A 22,737-nucleotide genomic window follows, 5' to 3' on the forward strand; every position below is an offset into this window, starting at 1 on the left:
ATGCAGATGGCATTTTTCTGCTACACCGGTGGGTGGCAATTTATCAGAAATTACCTTTCGGATATCCAGCAGCATGGAATGCATTCAAAACTGGGCCATCGAAAACAGACTGAAGCTGACCAGAAACAAAACCAAACTACTGTGGTTTCACACTCAAACGGACCTCATTCCAGGTACATTAGCTGTATCCAGTAGCCTATCTCAACCAGGGGCGTATCTGAGGTTCGGTGGTAGGGGGGCAGGGGCTAGAGTGAGGGGGCACATTATAGCCCCCCCCTACCGCCGTCACCTACCCCCGACGTCCGCTTCCTCCTGCCGGCTTTTTAAAATATTGCTTCAGCTGGCGGGGGACCCCAACCCCCCGCCAGCCCAGCCGCGGTCTTCTTTAACTTCTTCATCCTCGTTGTGCTGTGAAAGCTGCATGCCAGGGATGCCAGGTGGAAAATTCTTTCCCCACCCAAACCAGCCCAAAACCCGCCCAAAGTCAAACCCCGCCCCTGACACCCCACCCCGCTGTCATCAACCCCCGCCCCCGCCGTCATCAACCCCGCCCCCATCATCGGCCCCACCCAGAACGTCACTAACCCCGCCCAGAACGTCTCTAACCCTGCCCAAAATGCCACTAGCCCCGCCCCCATGGCACGAAAAACCACTAAAAAACCGCCGAAAAACCCAAAACAAGCCCAAAAAACAGCAACCCGCCGCGGGCAAAAATTTCCCGCGGCAGGTCGCGGAAAACCGCCCAATTGGGCGGGAAAACCACCCACCTGGCAACACTGCTGCATGCATCCTTAGTTCCAGTTGGACGGAGTCTGACGTCGCAGTACGTTGACATTACAACGTGCTGCGACTTCAAACTCCGTCCAACTGGAACTAAGGATGCATGCAGCTTTCACAGCACGACGAGGATGAAGTTAAAGAAGACCGCGGCTGGGCTGGCGGGGGGTTGGGGTCCCCCGCCAGCTGAAGCAATATTTTAAAAAGCCGGCAGGAGGAAGCGGACGTCGGGGGTAGGTGACGGCGGTAGGCGGGGGAGGGAGGGAGGGTTAACGGCGGTAGGGGGGTCTGGGGCGAAATCTGTGGGGGCCCAGGCCCCTGTGGCCCCACGCAGATACGCCCCTGATCTCAACCACAAATCAACCATCTATGGCAGAAAACATTTTACAAACTCAAACAGCTAAGACTGATCAGAGCCTACTTCGGTCAATCCTCCTTCGCCTTACTCATCCAAACACTTATTCTCTCCCACAAAGACTACTGTAATGCTTTTAAATACCTCAATGTCCTGGGCATACATAACTATTTATCAGCCTTCTCTGGTCTCAGCCCTGAGGCTGTTCCATAGGTAAACCCCACTTGCTCCATTATCCAGTCATCTATCCAAGCAGTTCAGATCTCTGCCCCATATCTTTCCTGGTACGCTTTTTCCCCTCCTCTGCCGTCCTGGGCTACCCATGTGCTGCACCTTCTCTGATTAGGGTTACCATATTTGCCACGACAAAAAAAGAGGACACAACGTAAAATGCAGCCATGTCCCTGCCACGCCCGCACAGTCACCTTGCTCCCCACCCAAGAAAGCCAGATGCTATAAGCAGTGAAAATACTGGTAAAGTAGCAGAAATGCATTTGTCTTCCATACTCTGCTAAATACAACATGAAAAGATGTATATTTCCAAAAAAAGCAAACATCCATGAGCATGTCCCCCTTTCAATCCCAGATAAAAAAAAAGGAGCGTAGAGAATGGACCACGGACTCCAGAAATGAAGAGAACAATCTGGATGCTTGAAGTCTCAGCAGCCATTTTGAAGCAGGTCTGTGGCAGCGCCAGGCAGGAAAGAATGGGGTTCTTTCCTGCCTTGAAGTCAGAGGCCATTAGACCACCAGGGCGCATTAAGGTATGTGAGGGGAGGGCACCATGAGGCCCACCATACAGCTAGTCTGCCCACCTGCCCAGAAACTCAGACAAACAGGCAAGCTGGAAAAAAGCCACCTGGAGTCCCCTGAAAAAGAGAACATGTCCAGGGGAATCCAGACGTATGGTAACCCTACTTCTGATACTTCCTGGTTCACTGCTCAATTCTCCTCTCATAAGTAAATAAGTATTGCTATACTGGGACAGACCGAAGGTCCATCACGCCCAGCATCCTGTTGCCAACAGTGGCCAATCCAGGTCACAAGTACCTGGCAAAGATTCCAAAACAGTACAATACATTTTATGCGGCTTATTCTAGAAATAAGCAGTGGGTTTTCCTCAAGTCCATTTTAATAACGATCTATGGACTTTTCCTTTAGGAAGCCACCCAAACCTTTTTAAACCCTGCTAAGCTAACTGCTTTTACTACATTCTCTGGCAACGAATTCCACAGTTTAATTACACGTTGAGTGGAGGAATATTCTCTCCGAGTCATTTAAAATTTACTACTTTGTAACTTCATTGCTTGCCCCCTAGTCCTTGTATTTTTGGAAAGAGTAAACAAGCAATTCATATCTACCTGATCCACTCCATTATTTTATAGACCTCTATCATATCTCCCCTCACTCATCTCTTCTCCAAGCTGAAGAGCCCTAGCCGCTTTAGCCTTTCCTCATAGGGAAGTCATCCCATCCCCTCTATCATTTTCGTTGCCCTTCTCTCTACCTTTTCTAATTCCTTTACAGTGCTGCAAGACCTTGCAACATACTGGCTAAATAGCCCTGCTCTCCTGTGCAAACTACAAGAGACCTGTAGCCTCCAAAATCTCAGCTATGCTGATGCACCTGCAGGTCCCAGCCAGCCAGTGATCCTCTTTGCTTGCCTGGGTAAATGCGTTTTTTTTTTTAATTATTAAACCACTGATTATATTGGGAAGGACCAGAAAGCTATGTGCAGAAAAGAGGTCAATGAGCACTAGATTTGTTTCCCCTGTAACTAAGCAAGAGAATAAAGGCTGTGTTTGAAATCTGCTGCCTGTGTGTGACAGTCCCAAAACAGTAGCAGAACACAGGCCTGACAGACTGGTGGCTTCTGACATCACAAGAGGCTTTGAGAAAAAGGGGCCTATTTATTAAACCTCAATAGCAAATGAATGTGCATTAAAGAGCCGGTTCCATTTGGACGCTGTGATGCAGCACAATAGGTGCCCTGTTCTCTAATGGCATCTGGGTGCCCAGACTCATTATACAATCCTACATAATCCAGTATTGATGTGCCTTATAATTACCTGCCTCAAATTCCACCAGTCATAGATCTGAGCCACTGTTCCCTCTAAGCCAGGGGCGTAGCCAGACTTCGGTGGCAGGGGGGTCCAGGGCCCGAGGTGAGGGGGGCACATTTTAGTCCCCCCGCACCATTGCCGACCCCCCCCCCCCGCTGCCATTGCTGACCCCCCTGCCATTGCTGACCCCCACCACCATTGAAGACCTCCCCACCGCCATTGCCGACCCCCGCCGCTGCTGCCAACAACAACTTTGACACCCCCCGCCGCCGCCCCTCTCGACCCCCTCCCGCCGCCTACCTTAGCTGGCGGAGGACCCCAACCCCCGCCAGCCAAGGTCCTCTTCTTCCCGCGAAACGGTTTTGTTTAGTTTCTGAGTGACGTCCTGCATGTTGTACGTGCAGGACGTCACTCAGAAACTGAACGAAACTGTTTCGCGGGAAGGACCTCGGCTGGCGGGGGTTGAGGGGCGGGTTTGGTGGCAGGAGGGGGGGGGGGGTTGAGAGGGTTGTCAGCAGGGGGGTCCAGAGCCAAATCTATGGGGGCCCAGGCCCCCATAGCTACGTCCCTGCTCTAAGCTGAGCAGGAGTCCCTCCAACTGCACTCCTGTCAGTGTGGGGAGCTGCTTCAATATTCTGTTTTCAATCATTAGGGTCAGGCAGGTTCTCTGGAGTCCTGCACAGCTTACTTGTCCCTCATTATGAAAAATGTGATAGTGAAACAGCACCCCCCACTTGGCAGGACCATAGGTGGGGGACTCCCACTCACAGGGGACAGTAGACCTGGCATAAATGCAGCAGGGACGCGAGTAACTGGCATTACTCTGTAAGTTACATGAGCTCTGCCCATGCTCCCCTTGCATTTACAGGCTACGCCACTTACGTGTGCAATTACAGAATAGAGCTTAGTTGCCCTGCTCTTTCTTTTGTAGGTCAATGTACTCTTACCATGTACGTGACGGTATTTGGTGTATTTACATGCTGAACTAGTGTGTACGTGTAGGCACCCTGTAAGATACTTACATTTTGTTGGCAATTCTATAAATTGGAACCATAAATTAGGCCTCTTCACCAAATATAAATCATTGTAAACAAAATTTTTCACATCTTTCAAATGATTTCAAAATGTTTAATTCTAATGAGATCAGGAAGTCCGAAAAGACTACACTGTCAAAAGAACAGGAATGAAAAGGCCTCAGAATGTAGTTAAGTGACTACAAAAGTTTTGCCCTGTGCATATTCCTAATGCAAGTCACGGATACTGAACTGCACCTTTCGAGGTGTGGTTTACTGCTTTACGTGATTTGCTGCTATGCTAAGCTGCATTAAAAGAGAGGCTGGCACTCCCCACATTCCAGGAACAACCCTTAAAAAATGTATAATTACTGTGGAGGTTTTGCAGTTAATATGCATTAAAAATTGACATTAATGGGAAAACCTTACTACTACTACTTAACATTTCTAGAGCGCTACTAGGGTTACGCAGCGCTGTACAATTTAACAAAGAGAGACAGTCCCTGCTCAAAGAGCTTACAATCTAATAGACAAGTGAACGGTCGGTCCGATAGGGGCAGTCAAATTGGGGCAGTCTGGATTCACTGAACGGTAAGGGTTAGGTGCCGAACGCAGCATTGAAGAGGTGGGCTTTAAGCAAAGACTTGAAGACGGGCAGGGAGGGGGCTTGGCGTAAGGGCTCAGGAAGTTTATTCCAAGCATAGGGTGAGGCGAGGCAGAATGGGCGGAGCCTGGAGTTGGCGGTGGTGGAGAAGGGTACTGAGAGGTACCTTAGCGCAGTGTAATATGTGCCACGGCACCCAAGTCTCATATTTTCAGTTCGGTTGGATAATGTCTGATCTACACACAATATTCTTTCAGTCACCTATATTTTTCATGGAGTTCCACTCTTATAGATTTTTTTTTTTAAAGAACTAATTATGTTACAGTCTATGTGGCTGGCTTGCACCATAGTCTATGCAAATTATATTGTTTCTGACATCTGAAATACAGCCCCAGTTATTACTGTCACTTGTGGAAACTCCATCGCTGACAATTTTAAGACAACAGGTGCATCTCTACAGACGTGACTGCACCACCTGCACCACATTTCATGCTTGAAAAGCATGTGGGATTTGTTCTCCGTGCTTTAAAAGCATGTACGTTTTTTTTTTTTTTTGGGGGGGGGGGCGGACTTTGGGTGGGAGGGTGGAGGGAGGGGAGGAAAAAGAGGAACAGTTTTGCATAAAACCTTGCTGAAACTATAAGGTGCATTGTTATATCTGAAATTGTTTCAAGTTCTACCTGGTTGTTTTGAACCAGCGTGTTGTTTTTTGTTGAGGGACACAGTGTTAGAGATTCAGGATGTAAAAGATATATGTTTAAAGCACAGGGAGGGATAACTGTTAATCAGAAGCTGAAGTACTTTCCTCAAAGGCCAGTGAGAATAGCCAGGTTTTGATCCCAGTTTTAAAATAAGATCTGAAAGCTCTTATCATTAACATGGCCTACAACAAATTCAAGAGGAAGGATACTACATAGCAGAAAAGTGATTCACACAGGGATGGAAATGCAAGATTAAGCTACAGGATATAAGAGACCATTCAGGGAAAGGAAATCGGCAAGTCTGAGATTTAGGCCAGGGCACCACAATAGAGTGCACGATGCATTAGCATCCGGGTTTTGAATAGAAGTCAGAAAGATGGGTAGCCAGTGAATCTCCTAACCATTACTCACTTGCCCTGTCCTTATTCTTACCTATTTATTCCCTTACCCTTAATTGTTCTGTCTGTTTACCTGTCTTATCTAGATTGTAAGCTCTTTGAGCAGGGACTGTCTTTTTGTGTATGGTGTACAGCGCTGCGTATGCCTTGTAGCGCTATAGAAATGATAAATAGTAGTAGTAGTAGTACCTGTTTGATTAATAAAAGAAGATTTAAAGTAAAAGCATGTACTGTTTTAAAATAAATACCCGTGCAACAATTGTGCTAGAAGTGATACCACTGCAGGCGAAAGCCCAATAGTAGGAAAAGCAAATGTCTTTCCTGAAGGTCTTTTCAACTCAGTGGCGTAGCCACAGGTGGGCTTGGGTGGGCCAGGGGGGGCCCACCCATTTATGGCTCAGGCCCACCCAACAGTAGCACATGTTTAGTGGTAACTGGTGGGAATCCCAAGCTCCGCCAGCTGAAGATTTTCCCCTGATGGTAACGAAAACGCTACTCTCCACGACACCGGCACCTGCGCACGCTCAGTTTTCAGTGCATGCCTGCTGCCAAGGTGGAAAGAAGTGTTTTCCCACCAGCTGAGATAATTTTTTTTTTTTTTTTGGGGGGGGGGGGGGAACACTTGGTGCCCACCCAAAATCTGTTGTCTGGCTACGCCTCTGTTTCAACTACCCTGCAGCACAGTTCAGTTAACAAGTTCCTCCCAAGTCAACTAGGCAGATTCATTTAGAGGAATATAGATCCTCTATTTTTTATGTTTGTGGTCCTAAGTTGTGGAACACTCTTCCGATAGTGCTTCACTCTTTGAACACCATTTGCTTCTTTGGGTCTTTCGGAGAGTGTCTCTCGGGTCTTGCTGGCTTCCAGGAAAGATTTCACTGAGGTGTTATTCTTTCAAATGGAGGAGGTTTGCCATCTGGTGTGAGAGCAGTGGCGTACCAAGTGGGGGCGGTCCGTCCTGGGTGCATGCCGCTGGGGGGGGGGGGTGCCGTGGCGCGCGTCTGTTGCCCTGTCTCCTAGTTCGCAATTCGCATGTGTTCACTGCTCCCTCTGAGTCTGCCCCGGAACAGGTTACTTCCTGTTCCGGGGCAGACTCAGAGGGAGCAGTGAACACATGCGAATTGCGAACTCGGAGACAGGGCAACAGGCACGCGCTGCGGCACCCCCCCAGTGGCGTGCACCTGGGGGGGTGTCATTTCGCCGGGGGGGGGGGGGGGCGTATTGGCGTATCAACAGAAAAAAAAAAAAAAGAAAAATAGGGGGGGGGGGGGGGGGGGGGGGGGGAAATGACCCAATTAATTCCAAAACAAAGGTAACTGATTTAATAGTAACCAAACAATTAAAACTGTGCAACAAACCTATACATTCTTCCTTGTTGACAGTATATCAATAAACTTGCTATTGACAGTGTTTCAGTGCAAGCAGCACAAGTAGTTCAGTCTAGTTGACAACTTATTTAGCTTTTGCTCACACCTTTTTCAGTGGTAGCTCAAAGTGAGTTACATTCAGGTACACTGGATACAGTGGTGTGCTGGTAAATTTTTAACAGGCTCTCTCCCCGGTCCACCTCTGCGCCCCCCCCCCCATCCACCCTTGGGCCCCCCCCCTGTCCACCTCTGCGCCGCCCCAAAATTGTGGAGCTGGCTATAGTCGGGGGGGGGGGGGGGGGGCAGCGGCAATGCATTACTCTCTCCAGGAAAAAAAAATTAAATGACCCCAGGTTCCAATCTAATTCATGTTTAATGTGGGATAAAATGCCATAAATAAGTAAATAAATATAAATTTTTAATGTTGAGCACCCGATTCTCAAAGTGAACATATTCCAAACACTATAATGAAAATAAAATGATTTTTTTTCTACCTTTGTTGTCTGGTGACTGTTTTTCTGATCATGCTGGCCCAGTATCCAATTCTGCTGCTATCTGTCCTCTTAACTCCGTTTCCAGGGCTTCCTTTCCATTTATTTATTTCTTTCCTTTCTTCTTCATTTCTGGTCCTCAACTTCTGCCTATTTTCTTCATCCATATGCAGTTTTTCTCCTCTCTTCCTTTCCCCTAATCTCATCTCCTTCCTCACTCTTTCCTCCCCTCCATCCATGTCCAGCATTTCTTCTCTCTCCCCTCCTCTCCCCTGCCCTCCATCCACCCATGTCTAGCGACCCTCCTCTCCCCTGCCCTCCATCCACCCATGTCCAGTGACCCTTCTCTCCCCCTGCCCTGCATGCACCCAGCGACCCTCCCCTGCCCTCCATGCAATCATACCCAGTGACCCTCCTCTCCCCTGCCCTCCATCCACCCATGTCCGGTGACCCTCCTCTCCCCTGCCCTCCATCCACCCAATCCATCAGTGACCCTCCTCTCCCCTGCCCTCCATCCACCCATACCCAGCGACGACCCTTCTCTCCCCTCCATGATCCACCCATGCCCAGCGAGTCCCTAGTTCTCTCACCTGCCACCGCCTCCCGAGTTGTTAATAGAATTCTCCTCCCTCCCTCCCATCACCAATCTGACTCCTTTAATTCTTCGGGGCAGGCAGTCTTGCCTGCCCGCTACAAGCACTGACTCAGTCCCCCGTTGGCGCTGCCGGTTCGCGCTTCAAAATGGCCGCCGAGACTTACAAGGGCAAAGTCTCGGCGGCCATTTTTTTTTATATTTAAATCATTTTTATTATGGAACTAGACATTAACATTATTGGTAACCAATCATTTGTTATAATTTAAACCTTGTACAATTATGACCATGCTAACATCATTCTTTCTAACAAGTTCCCAATTCCTTTTTTCCCCCCCCCCCCCTTCCCTCTCCCCGTCCACCCCTATCCCTTCCCTTTGGCTCCCCCCCCTTCCCCTTTTCGTTCTCCAACCCTTTAAACCAACTTGGTTCCATACATGAGACTCAGACTTTTTATAGTTATCTGTTCAAAAGTCGGCTTCTCGCCGCTGGGGTTAGTGTACTCAAAAATAAACACCAACATTTCTGCCAGTTTTCCCCGTGTCTTGACGAAATATCCCTGATTGCCGTCTTCTCCATTCGCATCAGAGTGATCATACGCACTCTCCATTCCTGCAACGTGGGACATTTATTTGTAATCCAATTGGCCATTATGCATTGTTGTGCTATTATGACAGTTTTTCCTAAGAATATTTTCAGCCCCTTCACAGAGCGCCACGGTGCTCCGAAGTGGTTAAACAACAGTCTCGCATCTAGCTGCCATTTCACTTTCCACAATTTAGAAACATGGGATGTAATGTCTTTCCAGAACTTTTGTATTCCTGTGCATGTCCACAGCATGTGACCCAACGTCACTCCATCTACTCCACATTTCGGACATTCCCCCCATGGGGACATGCCCATATGAAACGCCCTTCTAGGCGCCACGTACATTCGCATCACAGTTTTATACTGTATTTCCCAGTGTACTGCATATTTTGAGCGTCTCTTAATTGACAAAATATAGTCTTTGAGCAGGTCTTCAGTAATGTCTGTGGCTAAATCTTTTCCCCAGACTTCGGCCAACCGCCCATAATCCACCTCCGGAGTCATATCCTTTATGTGGCGATGATGGAATGCCAACGGTACTTTATCCTGCGCTCTTAAAGAGTACGCTGAGGACAATTCTTCTTGTACGTCCTCCGTCAAGTCTGTCCATGGCAGTGTTTTAATGTAGTGTTGCAGCTGTACATAATGAAAATAATCTCTTGGAGGGATTAAAAACTCTGTCTTCAATTCTGAGAATGACTTAAGCTTGCCTTCCAACGTCAACACTTGTAACAAATATGTCATTCCTTTTAGTTTCCATCTACTAAAAGCTGGGTAGATGCATCCTGGCCTGAAATTAGGGTTGTTCACAATAGAAAGGTAAGGTGTTACTTTGGGCGAGAACTGGTACTTCCGACATATCCATCTCCAGTTTGCCTTAGCTGAGCTCATGATCCCCGTAACTTTCAGTATCTCTGGAATGTCCCCTCCTCCTGAATGTAGACAGTTACTAAAATGAGTCTGTGGAAGCAAGCTGAGTTCCAACTCTGTATTTGAGAAATAGGAGGTCTGGCGGAACCAATCGTTGATGTGACGCATCCCGCTGGCAGCTGTTATATTTTTAATACTAATTAATCCCATACCTCCATATTCTTCTGGGGTACACAGAGTGCCTAGAGATAGACGAGCTCTTTTCCCTTTCCACAAAAACTTTCTTAACATTTTATTCAGACTGCGTTCTTCTTTATTTCTCAAAAATAATGGCAACAATTGAAATACATACAACCATTTAGGTACAATGCACATGTTAAACAGGGCTATTCTTCCCCATAGATTTAGTGGCAATGATTCCCACCCCCTTAGGTTCTGTTCGGTGTCCCTCAGTAATCGTTGTATGTTAAGTGTATAAACCTGTGCCAGATTTGCTGATAACCATATCCCCAAATACCTGAGTGCCCCATCTGCTTGTTTAAAGGGGAGTCCATGCCCCTCTCTTTCTGCCAAAGTAGAGAAAACTGACAGAGCCATGGATTTGTCCAAATTTAAGGTGAACCCGGCCACCCTCTTGTACCTGTCTAATACCTCTAAAAGGGGGTTAAGCGAGCGCCCAACATCTGTAATTATCACCAAAAGGTCATCGGCGTATGCTAGCACTTTTAGTTGGTACTTATCGAAACTCACTCCTTTAATGGCTTCTACTTCATTTATTTGTCTCAGTAACGGTTCCAAAGTGAGCACAAACAATAGCGGAGATAAGGGGCACCCCTGTCTCGTGCCACGTTCTATTTGAAATTCTTCACTTAAAGTCCCGTTCGCCAATACTGCCGCCCTCGGTTGGCTGTACAAGGTTTTTACTGCTTTTCCAAACCATTCCCCAAATCCCAGATGCTCCAGAGTCTGGAAGAGGAAATCCCAACTCACTTTATCAAAAGCTTTCTCAGCATCCAGACTCAGGAGCATCGCGGGGTCTCTCCTTTCCTGACATCTAGCCATCGCTACCAGGGCCTTTCGTACGTTTAAAACCGATGACCTATTCCTAACAAATCCCACTTGGTCCGGTCCTATCAGTCTTGGAAGAACATCGGCCATGCGCTCCGCCAGAATTTTTGCTAGTATTTTAATGTCTACATTCAATAACGATATGGGTCTATACGACTCTGCTAATTCTTTTGGTTTACCTGGTTTTAGTATTAAAGTAATTGTTGATGTATTAGCGTACTGGGGCAACTTGCCACCTTCTATCACCTCTTCAAAATAGTCTATCAATGCCCCTCTTGCCTTCAGTGGCAACATCTTATAAAATTCGCCTGAAAATCCATCTGGCCCTGGCGCCGAGTATGACTTCAGTTTTTTTATTACTGCCTGCAATTCTTTTGCCGTCAAAGGAGCGTTTAGGGCTTGCTGTTCCTCAGCTGTCAGCCTAGGGAGTCCTGTTTGTGTCAAATATCTCCTAATCCTCTGCGGACTTTCTAGCTGTTCTTTTTTATATAGAGTGGCAAAGTGTGAAGCCAAAATTTTTGCAATTTGTGTTGGATTGTTAGTTAGCTGGCCTTGTCGATTTCTAAGCGCATCAATTGTCCTTGGGCCATTCCAGGTCTTTATAGCCCGAGCCAACATGCGACCCGGTCGATTACCATATCTCTCTAACCTATATTTCCTATATATTTGGGAGTGTGTTTCTCTTTCATGCAGCAATGTGTTAAGGGACACCTGTGTGGCTTTCAACGTCTCTAGCCTCATTGGGGTTGGATTCTCCGCATAAGCTTTCTGTGCTCGTTTCAATTGTGCTTCTAGTAAAAGTACGCTAGCTGCCACTTTCTTCTTTTTAAGAGAGACATAAGCTATAATGGATCCCCGGAGGACGGCCTTAGAGGTCGACCAAAATAGGGATGCTTGGTCCGCATGCTGCGCATTATCTGCCTCAAAATCATCCCACTTCTTGTTAATATATTTTTGGAATTGTGGATCTGCTACTAGATATGCCGGGAACCTCCATCTTTTCCCGCATGACTCTGCAATATTAGTTTCCAGATCCAGCCACACTGGAGCATGGTCAGATATTTCTTCCGGTCCTATAATTACCCTCTGCACCCTATGGAACTCCCCACGTGATATTAATATATAGTCCAGCCTAGCTTGCGTCCCATGCGCCCGAGATCTATGCGTGAAATCTGTTTCTGTTGGGTGTAAGGCTCTCCATGTGTCAACCAGATCTTGTGTGTGTACTAGGCATGATAGTGTCTCTCCCCTATGTCCTTGATAATGAGAGGAGCCTGGATTTGTGCAGTCCCGGACTGGGTCCATTACCAAATTTAAGTCTCCCACTACCAGTAATGGGCGGTTTCCGTTTAGATTGCATAACTCCATTATTGTTTGATAAAACTCAGGATCATGTGTGTTAGGCCCATAGATTACCAGCAAATTTACTTCCATCCCTTGTAACCATACCTTTAACATCAAATACCTCCCCGCCTGATCTGTGGCTATCAATGAGGCCTTATACGCCAATCCTTTTCTAAATAAAACTGCAACACCACCTTTACGGCCCCGGGGGGAGCTGGCAAACACCTCTCCTACCCAGGTTTTCTTTAATTTATTGTGTTCTGCCACTGTCAGGCGGGTTTCTTGTAAACAGGCGATATCTGCCTTGTGTCTCCGCAGGGCTGCCAGTATTTTTGCCCGCTTAATTGGAGAGGAAAATCCTCCCACGTTCCATGTTATTATTCGCACGGGCATGATCTAAATTGAATGTGATACCCTAATGTTCGGCGCCCTTTTTGACTTTTGGCCGTTGCCCTGTGTGTCTCATGCTTTGATTGTATCTGCTCCCTGTCCTGCCCTCGGATAAATACTGTGCCTTCGAGGTCCCTGCTTTGGCTGAGCCATACTAAAATATATTTTGCCCTCCCCCCCTCCCAATCCCTTCCCAACCCTTCCCGATACTTCCCATTACCCCATCCTGTAATGCTACCCCGAAACATTTCCCAGGTCGCAATGCCTACGAAAATGTAAAAACCACGTGCCTATGCTTTGAGACCCCCTCCCCCATTCTTATACAACATATTTTCTCCCCATTTTCCCGGTAAAGATCCTACTCACAATCAATTATGCCTTCTTACACAGTTTTGCTCATTTTTTTCTACGTACTGTCCAACAGCTGGTGTTCCGCCAGAGCCGCCTGTGCTTCCTCCACTTTATTAAAGGATTGCCATTTATCCTGAATGCACAGCCGCAGCTTAGCGGGATACTGCAACGCAAACTTTATCTTTTTCTCAATCAACTGTGAGCACAATGGGTGAAATTTCTTACGCTGCTCCTGAACCAATGTTGTGTAATCTTGGAAGATCAGAATATTGCGTCCACCATATTTAAGTGAGTCTCTCTTTAGTTTAAATCCTTGTAATATTTCGATTTTGTGTTTGTAATTAAGGATTTTCGCCACCACCACTCTTGGCCTATTGTTTGCTTCCATTTTTCGCCCTATTCGGTGTGCCTGTTCCACTACCAGCGAGCCAGACGAATCCGTGAGCGCCAGTTCCTTTGCTAGCCAATTTTCAAGCCAGGTTTCTAGATTTCGTTCTGGTAATTGCTCTGGGAGCCCAACTATACGGACATTATTTCTCCGCGAACGGCTCTCTAGGTCCTCCAACTTTGCAGTTTGTTCTTTCAGTTGTTTTTGCAGACTATGGATATCTGGCCCATAACCTCGTGTTTCATCCTCGAGGGCCGCCATTCTGGCCTCCAGATCTCCCGTCCTGATCCCCAAGCCATCCACCGCAGTCTGATATTGATCTAATTTGTCATGCAACGCCGACCATTTCGGAGCCCAAGCTTTTTCGATAGCAGAGGTCAGTTGAATCAATTGCTGTTCTGTAAAATTATGCGTCGTTGCCGCGATTCCCGGGCCTTCCGCCATAACTCCATCCAGGGTTCCCGCTTTATTTTTTTCTTTCTTTGCAGTGCGCAGCGCCATACCACCTGGCGATTTTTGAATATATTTGTCCATACGCACTTGTAGTCTTGATTAATGGTGGTAGTTGCCGCTTTATTGTTAATTAAGCAGTTTAGGGGGAGCGAGTCTCGGAGCTAGAGCAAGTCACGTCCTGCTCAGCTCATCGCATCACGTGGTCTCTCCCTCGGCGGCCATTTTTAAAGCACGAACCTGCAGCACCAGCAGGGGAGAGTCAGAACTTGCTGCGGGCAGGCAAGACTGCCTGCCCCGAAGAATTCGTCAGGTCAGTGATGTGAGGGAAGAGGGAGGGAGGAGAGCCGGCTCGCGGGTTTCAACAACCGGCTCGCAAGAGCCGAGCAAAGTTAACAAGCGGCTCTTGCGAGCCGGTGCAAGCCGGCTCCAGCACACCACTGACTGGATATTTCTCTGTCCCAGGAGGGCTCACAATCTAAGTTTGTACCTGAGGCAATGGAGGGTTAAGTGACTTGCCCAAGATCACAAGGAGCAGTGGGTGGGATTTGAACTGGCCACCTCTGGATTGCAAGACTGGTGCTTTAACCACTAGGCCACTCCTCCACACCACAATGCATGGATATCATCAATGCAAGGATACCAGTCAATAATTCCAAGCACAAAGGTACAACTCTGGAACCATCTGGGGAGCCGCAGTACAGCAGTTCAAGAACAGTAAACTACAGTTGTACCTTTGTGCTTGGAATTACTGACTGATATCCTTGCATTATCAACTAGACTGAATTGCTTGTGACTCCTGAAGCAGGCGCTCCTTGCGCTGAAATGCAGGACAGCATGTCAGTAATCAAGTTAGGAAGACTGTAAAGCTCTTTTGCACAGTTTTAATTGTTTGGTTACTATTAAATCAGTTACCCTTGTGTTGGAATTCAATTGATCGTCCCCCACGTTTTTCCTGTCGCTGTGCGTGGGAGTATCTTCTTCATTTTGGATTAATTTTACATGTGCGTGTCAATCTACATGTGTAAATGCTGCTATTTACACACGGGGATAAGGGCCACACTGAGTCTCTAGGATTAAATTATGGTAACAGTTGTTCAAAAAAGCATCTTCTGGTTATTCTATATCAAACTCTATCCAGAAAACCAGTAAGTGACAGGGATACTGAACAGCTATGCTGCCTCCCAGTCAAGTATTCCATACAAGGTCAAAAAGACATTTTTAGTCCACTCAACTTGTCCTGACATGTGGAACCTTGCTAAATTCCCTCTGTTCTGTTCAAGATGATCAATTAAGCAAATTAGGCACTTGTGTACAGGGCACTGACCTCTGACAGTTTGAAGTGACCCCATGGGAGTGCTTTGTGTGTGCATGGTAGGACAGCTTTAATTTTCGGTGGTTAGACCTCCCTCCCTTCCTCCCTCCCCCATTCCACATTCACCAGAAAGGGTGAAGTGATTGTGAATCTGGCCCCCTCTCTGTTCAGATGTCATGACTGAGTGAGCTTGAGGAATTCTCATTATAGCACATCAACCGTTGGCTGCTATGCAGGAAACACTACCTACTGATTACTGGTTGACTTGATTAGGTAAAGGAAATCTGAAGACATATATTTTTCAGGAGGTTTTGCATGAGCAGCCTGTCTTTTCTTAGCCTTTTTGAAAGAAATGATGACTACCAGAGTCAGGCTGGTCAACACTCTTCCACTGTTTGGCAAAATCTGTTGTACCTTCAGAAATGCATATATTGAATTTGGATTTTAGATTTAATATCTCATCCTTTCCAAATCTGAGCTCAAGGTGAGTTAACATCTTCCAAAACACTTGGTACATTCCTGCCAGAGGATTTGTAATCTAAAAGCTTTATTGACTAAATTGTGCAGGGTTGGTCACAGCATTAGTCACGACTAGGCAATTGCCTAGCAGCACCTTCGGGAGGGGGGGGGGAGCAGCTGCAGTCAAAGCAAATAGATTCTGATAACCAAACTCAAACAATTCTCAATGTGTACTGTAACCTGCAGGAAGGATGGTGGATTTTCAAATGCCCATTTTTCTGGGTAAAGGATTTGCGTTACATAAACCTGGGTTAGCAGGTTAGTAAATAAAAGTTTGTGCCTGAGGTGTAGAATGGGTAACAGTGAACGGATTTTTCACTCTTTTAAAAAGTACAAAGACCAGGGGACAGTCGATGAAATTACATGGAAATACTTAATAGGAGGAAAGATTTTTTTTCACTCAAGCAATAGTTAAGCTCTGGAATTCGCTTAAAAAAAGGTTTGGACACATTCCTGGAGGAAAAGTCCATATTCTGTTATTGAGATGGTCATGGGGGAAGCCACTGCTTGCCCTGGGATTGGTAGCATGGAATTTTGCTACTAATTGGGTTTCTGCCAGGTACTTGTGTTCTGGCTTGGCCGCTGTTGGAAGCAGGATACTAGGCTAGATGGACCATTAGTCTGACCCAGTATGGCTATTCATATGTTCTTATGTGGTAATGTTAAGTGATTTGTTAAAGGCCACATTTAAAATCCTGGTTTTCCTCGTTCTCAGCCTGCTACACTAACCACTATAGGCCCGATATCCAGCTGGCAGCAATCGGCATTTTGCTGACTGTCGCGGGCATTAAACCCAGAAATTCAATGCCAGGCACCTGACATTGAATTTCCAGGATTCCGTAGCTGGCTAACACGTAGACGGTTAAGTGCACGATTCAGCACATAACCGGCTATGGGTTACCACATAAAGGTAGGACTGAATTTTATGGGGCCTATTTATGCAGTTAACCTGACTGGTTAAGTGCTAACTCTGCCCCAGAACAGCTGGTTTTCATTTTGGCATTGACTGGTTATTTTCAGTGGCCCTAACCAATTAAACATTTTTTTATTTTTATTTTATTACATTTGTACCCCACACTTTCCCGACTCATGGCAGGCTCAATGTGGCTATGGAGGGTTAAGTGACTTGCCTAGAGTCACAAGGCGCTGCTTGTGATGAAGTGGGAATTGAACTCAGTTCCTCAGGACCAAAGTCCACCACCCTAACCACTAGGCCACTCCTCCACTGTTGCTACTATTTGAGATTCTACATGGAATGTTGCTATTCCACTAGCAACATTCCATGTAGAGGTCGGCCCTTGCAGATCACCAATGTGGCTGCGCAGGCTTCTGCTTCTGTGAGTCTGACTCACAGAAAACAGAAGCCTGCGCAGCCTTCTACATGGAATGTTGCTAGTGGAATAGCAACATTCCATGTAGAATCTCCAATAGTATCTATTTTTTTTTTGTTACATTTGTACCCCGCACTTTCCCACTCATGGCAGGCTCAATGCGGCTTACATGGGGCAATGGAGGGTTAAGTGACTTGCCCAGAGTCACAAGGAGCTGCCTGTGCCGGGAATCGAACTCATTTCCTTACTTCCCCAGGACCAAAGTCCACCACCCTAACCACTAGGCCACTCCAATCTCTGAAGACCGATCGCTTCAACAAGGCATACCACAATGATCAATAATTGTAATCGTAACATATCACCACTTTACCTTATATTCTGAATTGTTTTCTTCCAAGATTTGTTTGCTTAATTGTTTAATTCTATTATGTCATCTATGTTCTCTGTGTAACACCAATTGTTATCTCTCACTCTGGAATGGCGACTGCCATAGCGGAGCATTGTAAGCCACATTGAGCCTGCAAATAGGTGGGAAAATGTGGGATACAAATGCAACAAATAAATAAATAAATAAAATAAATGCCACTGCAAATTTAGTGGTTAGCCCAGAACAGGCGATTTAACCGTCTATGAGTCGTTTCTGGCCAGCTAACCATTTTGAATATCGACCCCTAAGTTAATATGGACCTTATTTGTTTGGCTTTATTTCCATTATATACAAAATGGGAGGAAAAACCCAAACAAACCTTAGTAAATCATTCCGAAACAAAGCGTGTGACACAGAAAAAGACAACAGAAAGATAGAAAGGAAGAAAAGGACATAATGGCTGTCTGCTCTTATTGTTACTACACTTGAAATACCTCATAGATTGTTGTTCTGCGTTAAGGTGTTGCGTTTATGGACAGCCCAGTTTAACAATTTTGTAAAGTCCTAGGGCAAATCTGTTGGATCGGGCTTGAAACCTCCACAGCATGACCCAAGAGACCTTGTGCGCGATTCAGCAAGTACAAAAAAATCAAAAGAAGCAAATTCTGACTGCTTGACCCCATGACTTGCCTCATCTCCTCCCCATCAAGCTGTTTGTAGTCATCAGAAGATTCCATTGAGCTGCATCAGATATTCTCTATTGTTAGCATATCAATGCTTGGGGGGAGGGAGGAGGGAGAAATGCAGCTGGGTGGGTGGGGGGAAGGGTAAAGAGAGAAAAAAAAATCGCCCTAGACTAATCAAAGGTCCTGGTTGGTGGCTAATTAAAAAAAGGCTGAAAATAATGGGCAGCCATTTTTCATTCTAGTTAAACATATATGTAAATATCACATATATGGGTTTTTGAGTTACTAAAGCTACATGGAAAGGTAATTAGAAGCTTCTAGACATAGTTTCTTGAATGGGAAGGAAAGAAAGGGATCTTGGATTTAGTTCAAGCCCTTTTCAGTTGTAGCTTGAGGTGCGTTTATGTTCAGGTACTGTAGGAATGTTCCTCCACCCCCAGAACGCCTACAATCTAAGTTTGTACCTAATAATTTCTATTACAAAACATTATAAAAGGGTATGTCAGCATGAACACATGTAAGTTGTGACATACTCTTTTGTACGTGCAAACGTCGGCACATGTTCTGACATACTCTTTTACATGTGTGCATAACTGACAGTATTCTATAACCTTAGTGTGTAGTACTGGGCATGTCTCTGACATGCACATGCCCCTCCCATGTCCACACCACTCAGGAGTTGTGTACTAAAGAAATTATGCTCTAAAGTTATAGAATACCAACTAAGAGGGTCTTTTAGTAATTGCGTGGAGGCGGGTGGGACTTGATATACCACCTTTCTGCGATTACAATCAAAGCAGTTCACATATTATATACATGTACTTATTTTGTACCTGGGGCAATGGAGGGTTAAGTGACTTACCCAGAGTCACAAGGAGCTGCCTGTGCCTGAAGTGGGAATCGAACTCAGTTCCTCAAAGTCCACCACTAGGCCACTCCTCCACCACTAGGCCACTCCTCCACTGTTGCTACTATTTGAGATTCTACATGGAATGTTGCTATTCCACTAGCAACATTCCATGTAGAAGTCGGACCTTGCAGATCACCAATGTGGCCGCGCAGGCTTCTGCTTCTGTGAGTCTGACGTCCTCACAGAAACAGAAGCCTGCACAGCCTTCTACATGGAATGTTGCTAGTGGAATAGCAACATTCCATGTAGAATCTCCAATAGTATCTATTTTATTTTTGTTACATTTGTACCCCGCGCTTTCCCACTCATGGCAGGCTCAATGCGGCTTACATGGGGCAACGGAGCTGCCCAGAGTCACAAGGAGCTGCCTGTGCCTGAAGTGGGAATTGAACTCAGTTCCTCAGGACCAAAGTCCACCACCCTAACCACTAGGCCACTCCTAGCTGTCAACCAAAACCCCCCCCCCCCCCCCCCCCCCCCCCCCCCCCCCCCCCCCCCCCCACCCCCCCCCTGTTTACTAAGCCATGCGCAAATGCGGACAGAGCCCATTCACTTTGAATAGGCTGTGTCGGCATTGCTGTGCAGCTGGTAAACAAGGGGGCCAGAACCTTAACAACAGGAAATAATTCATAATTAACTTGATGAATGCAAATAAGTTTAGGAATGGTATCAAGTTTGGTGTGAAAACATAAACATTTTGTTTATTTTCAGTGTTCAGTTTCAGCTTATGATCATCTTGAGTAAAATGATGTGGTAGCCGTGTTAGTCCACTTTTAAAGGTAATAAACACAAATAAAATGATAACAGAAAAGAAAATAAGATGATACTTTTTTTTTAATCGGAACTAACTTAATACCTTTTATGATTAGCTTTCGGAGTAACTTGAAGAAGAAGGGTTACCGTCGAAAGTTGATCAAAAAAGGTACTAAGTTAGTCCGATAAAAAAGGTATCATCTTATTTTCTTTTCTATGTTTATTTAGCTTAGCACTGATGCATTCTAGAAGGATCTATTTCAGATACAGAGTTAAACGGAACGAGAACAGAGATGTCATCTGAATAGCGGTAATACAGAAAGGGAAAGGGGATGGGACTTAATATACTGCCTTTCTGTGGTTTTTCCAACTACATTCAAAGCGGTTTACATATTATATACAGGTACTTATTTGTACCTGGGGGGGCAATGGAGGGTTAAATGATTTGCCCAGAGTCACAAGGAGTTGCAGTGGGAATTGAACCCAGAGTCCCCAGGATCAAAGTCCGCTGCACTAACCACTAGGCCACTCCTCCACCATGCTCACCATACTCACAAGCAAACTCACTATTATATATGTATGGATGCAACATCCCCCTAAGCAGCAGGAAAGCCCACTGACTGCTCTAATTGTTAGGGGTAGAACTGCAATCTGGTGGTTCAATCACACAGGGCAGGCAGGTCCTTTGGGTATCCCACAGAATAATTAAAAGCACAGGCAGTGAACTCCCACACAGTTTTAAGGCAACATTGTAGTTGGGATTTCTTTTTTTTTCTTTGTGGTATGAAAGATTTGTCAGCTTTCTGGATATATAATATGTGTGTTTCAATTTGTTTTGTAATGTAAACTGTACAAATCTGTATGTCACCTTGAGCCTTAGAAAAGGTGACTGATAATATATTTATTACATTTGTACCCTGTGCTTTCCCACTTATAGGCTCAATGTGGCTTATATATTATATGCAGGTACTTATTTGTACCTGGGGCAATGGAGGGTTAAGTGACTTGCCTAGAGTCACTAGAAGCTGCCTGTGCCTGCAGTGGGAATTGAACCCAGTTCCCCAGGACCAAAGTCCACCACCCTAACCACTAGGCCACGCAATGTGGCCACAAAGGCTTCTGTTTCTGTGAGTCTGACGTCCTGTCAGCCTCACAGAAACCGAAGCCTGCGCGGCTGCAAGGGCAGGCTTCTACATGGAATGTTGCTAGTGGAATAGCAACATTAACATTCCATGTAGAATCTCAAATAGTAGCAACAGAATCTCAATAGTAGCAACATTCCATCTAGAATCTCCAATAGTAGCAACATTCCATGTTGTTGTTACATTTGTATCCCGCGCTTTCCCACTCATAGCAGGCTCAATGCGGCTTACATATTATATACAGGTACTTATTTGTGCCTGGGGCAATGGAGGGTTAAGTGACTTGCCCAGAGTCACAAGGAGCTGCCTGTGCCTACAGTGGGAATCCAACCCAGTTCCCCAGGACCAAAGTCCACCACTCTATCAAATTCTACTATATAAAAGATGGGTGTATAAATTTCATATTAAGTTCATGTTTGACAGTTGTTTTTATGTATGTTTCCTCTTGTGTTCTAGTTAGTTACATTGTCTCTTATTTTTAAACGCCCTCACCTTGTTCAACAGTTTCTGCTGTGTGCGCTATCACTGGGACTCATAGCAGAGAACGTTTAGGGAGAGATTCTATACATGGTGCCTAAAATATTGGTTAGTGAAACCAGTGCCAACTAAGCGTATTGTATAATCGATGCCTAGATTTAGGCGCTGATGATAGAATACACTTAGTTGATATTTCAGCGCTTAAATCTACGTGCATCCATTTACACCAATGAAAATGTGGCGTAAAATCCCAGCACGTAGATTTAGGTGCACTGGGCCATATTCTGTAACTAGGCATGTAAATTTTAGAATGCCCTCGAATCATCCATTTCCGCGCCCAAACCATGCCCCTTTTTGCCTGCACGCGTTAGAAGTTCAGCGCACATTGTTACTGAATACTCTTACAACCAGATGATCAAAAGCAAACGCCGGCGCTAGAGGCTGTTAGCGCTGGTGTTTGCTACTGCCCCATGATCAGAGCCCTCGAGCACGTGAAACAACGCGCTCGAGGGCTGTTAGCGCAAGTAGCATGCAAATGCATGCTAATCAGCGTTTAACGCATTCATCCCCAATGATCTGCGTCCAGCGTGCCAAAGATTGGGTCGCTGGTCGCAACAAACCCTACGCCAGCTCTGAGCTGGAGTTAGGGTTTGCAGATCATTGCAGATCATTTGCATGCTGGCAGGCCCCCATTCCCCCCTACAACAAACCTGCCAGCGAAGGCAGTTGAGGACGTCCACAATTTGGACGTTTCTGTGACGGGGCAGTCGAGGACGTCCAAATTTTGGACATTTCGGCAATGGGCAGTTAAGGACGTCCAAAATTGGATGTTTCTTTGAGAAAGACGTCTTTCTCATAGAAACATCCAATTTTGGGTGTCCTTAACTGCCCATTGCAGAAACGTCCACATTTTGGACGTCCTCGACTGCCCTGTCACTATTAGTGAGTTGTGCCCCTAAATTATAATCAGTGCCAATTAGTGCACATTATTGCTTAAGTGCTGTTATCAGTGCTCATTAGCTTGTTAAGCTATGTTCATTGTTACAGAATCCGCGCCGCGCTATATAGAAGCTGGGGGTTAGTCTTCATTGTCTATGTGATTGTACAGCACTGAGTACGCTGACAACACTTTTTAAATTAAAAAAAATGGATAATACTATATTAGAGGCTTGTATCCTGCCAAATTCTTTAAAAAAATGGCACAAGGCAGGTAACAAAAAGACCCAAGCACAACAGTCATATAGATACCAAAATAAAAAGTATACCTCTACAAATCAATCTCCTAAATTCACAAAACATATTTTGCAAAATGATAAGTTTTCAGGTTTCCCCCCCCCCCCCCCAAAACAACAAGAGGCAGAAGAATGAATATGATGTGGAAGAAAGTTCCAAATTCTAATGGCATGGAAAGCTAATGGATAATAGAC

General features: G+C 45.7%; 1 protein-coding gene across 1 annotated transcript in view; it reads right to left on the bottom strand.

The window, feature by feature from the left end:
• LOC115473388 (cerebellar degeneration-related protein 2-like) overlaps positions 1-22,737 on the bottom strand; it is a 47,755-nt gene that overhangs the window by 23,890 nt on the left and 1,128 nt on the right.

The sequence above is a fragment of the Microcaecilia unicolor genome, chromosome 6 (genome assembly GCF_901765095.1).
Source record: "Microcaecilia unicolor chromosome 6, aMicUni1.1, whole genome shotgun sequence".
Classification (NCBI taxonomy): Eukaryota; Metazoa; Chordata; class Amphibia; order Gymnophiona; family Siphonopidae; genus Microcaecilia; species Microcaecilia unicolor.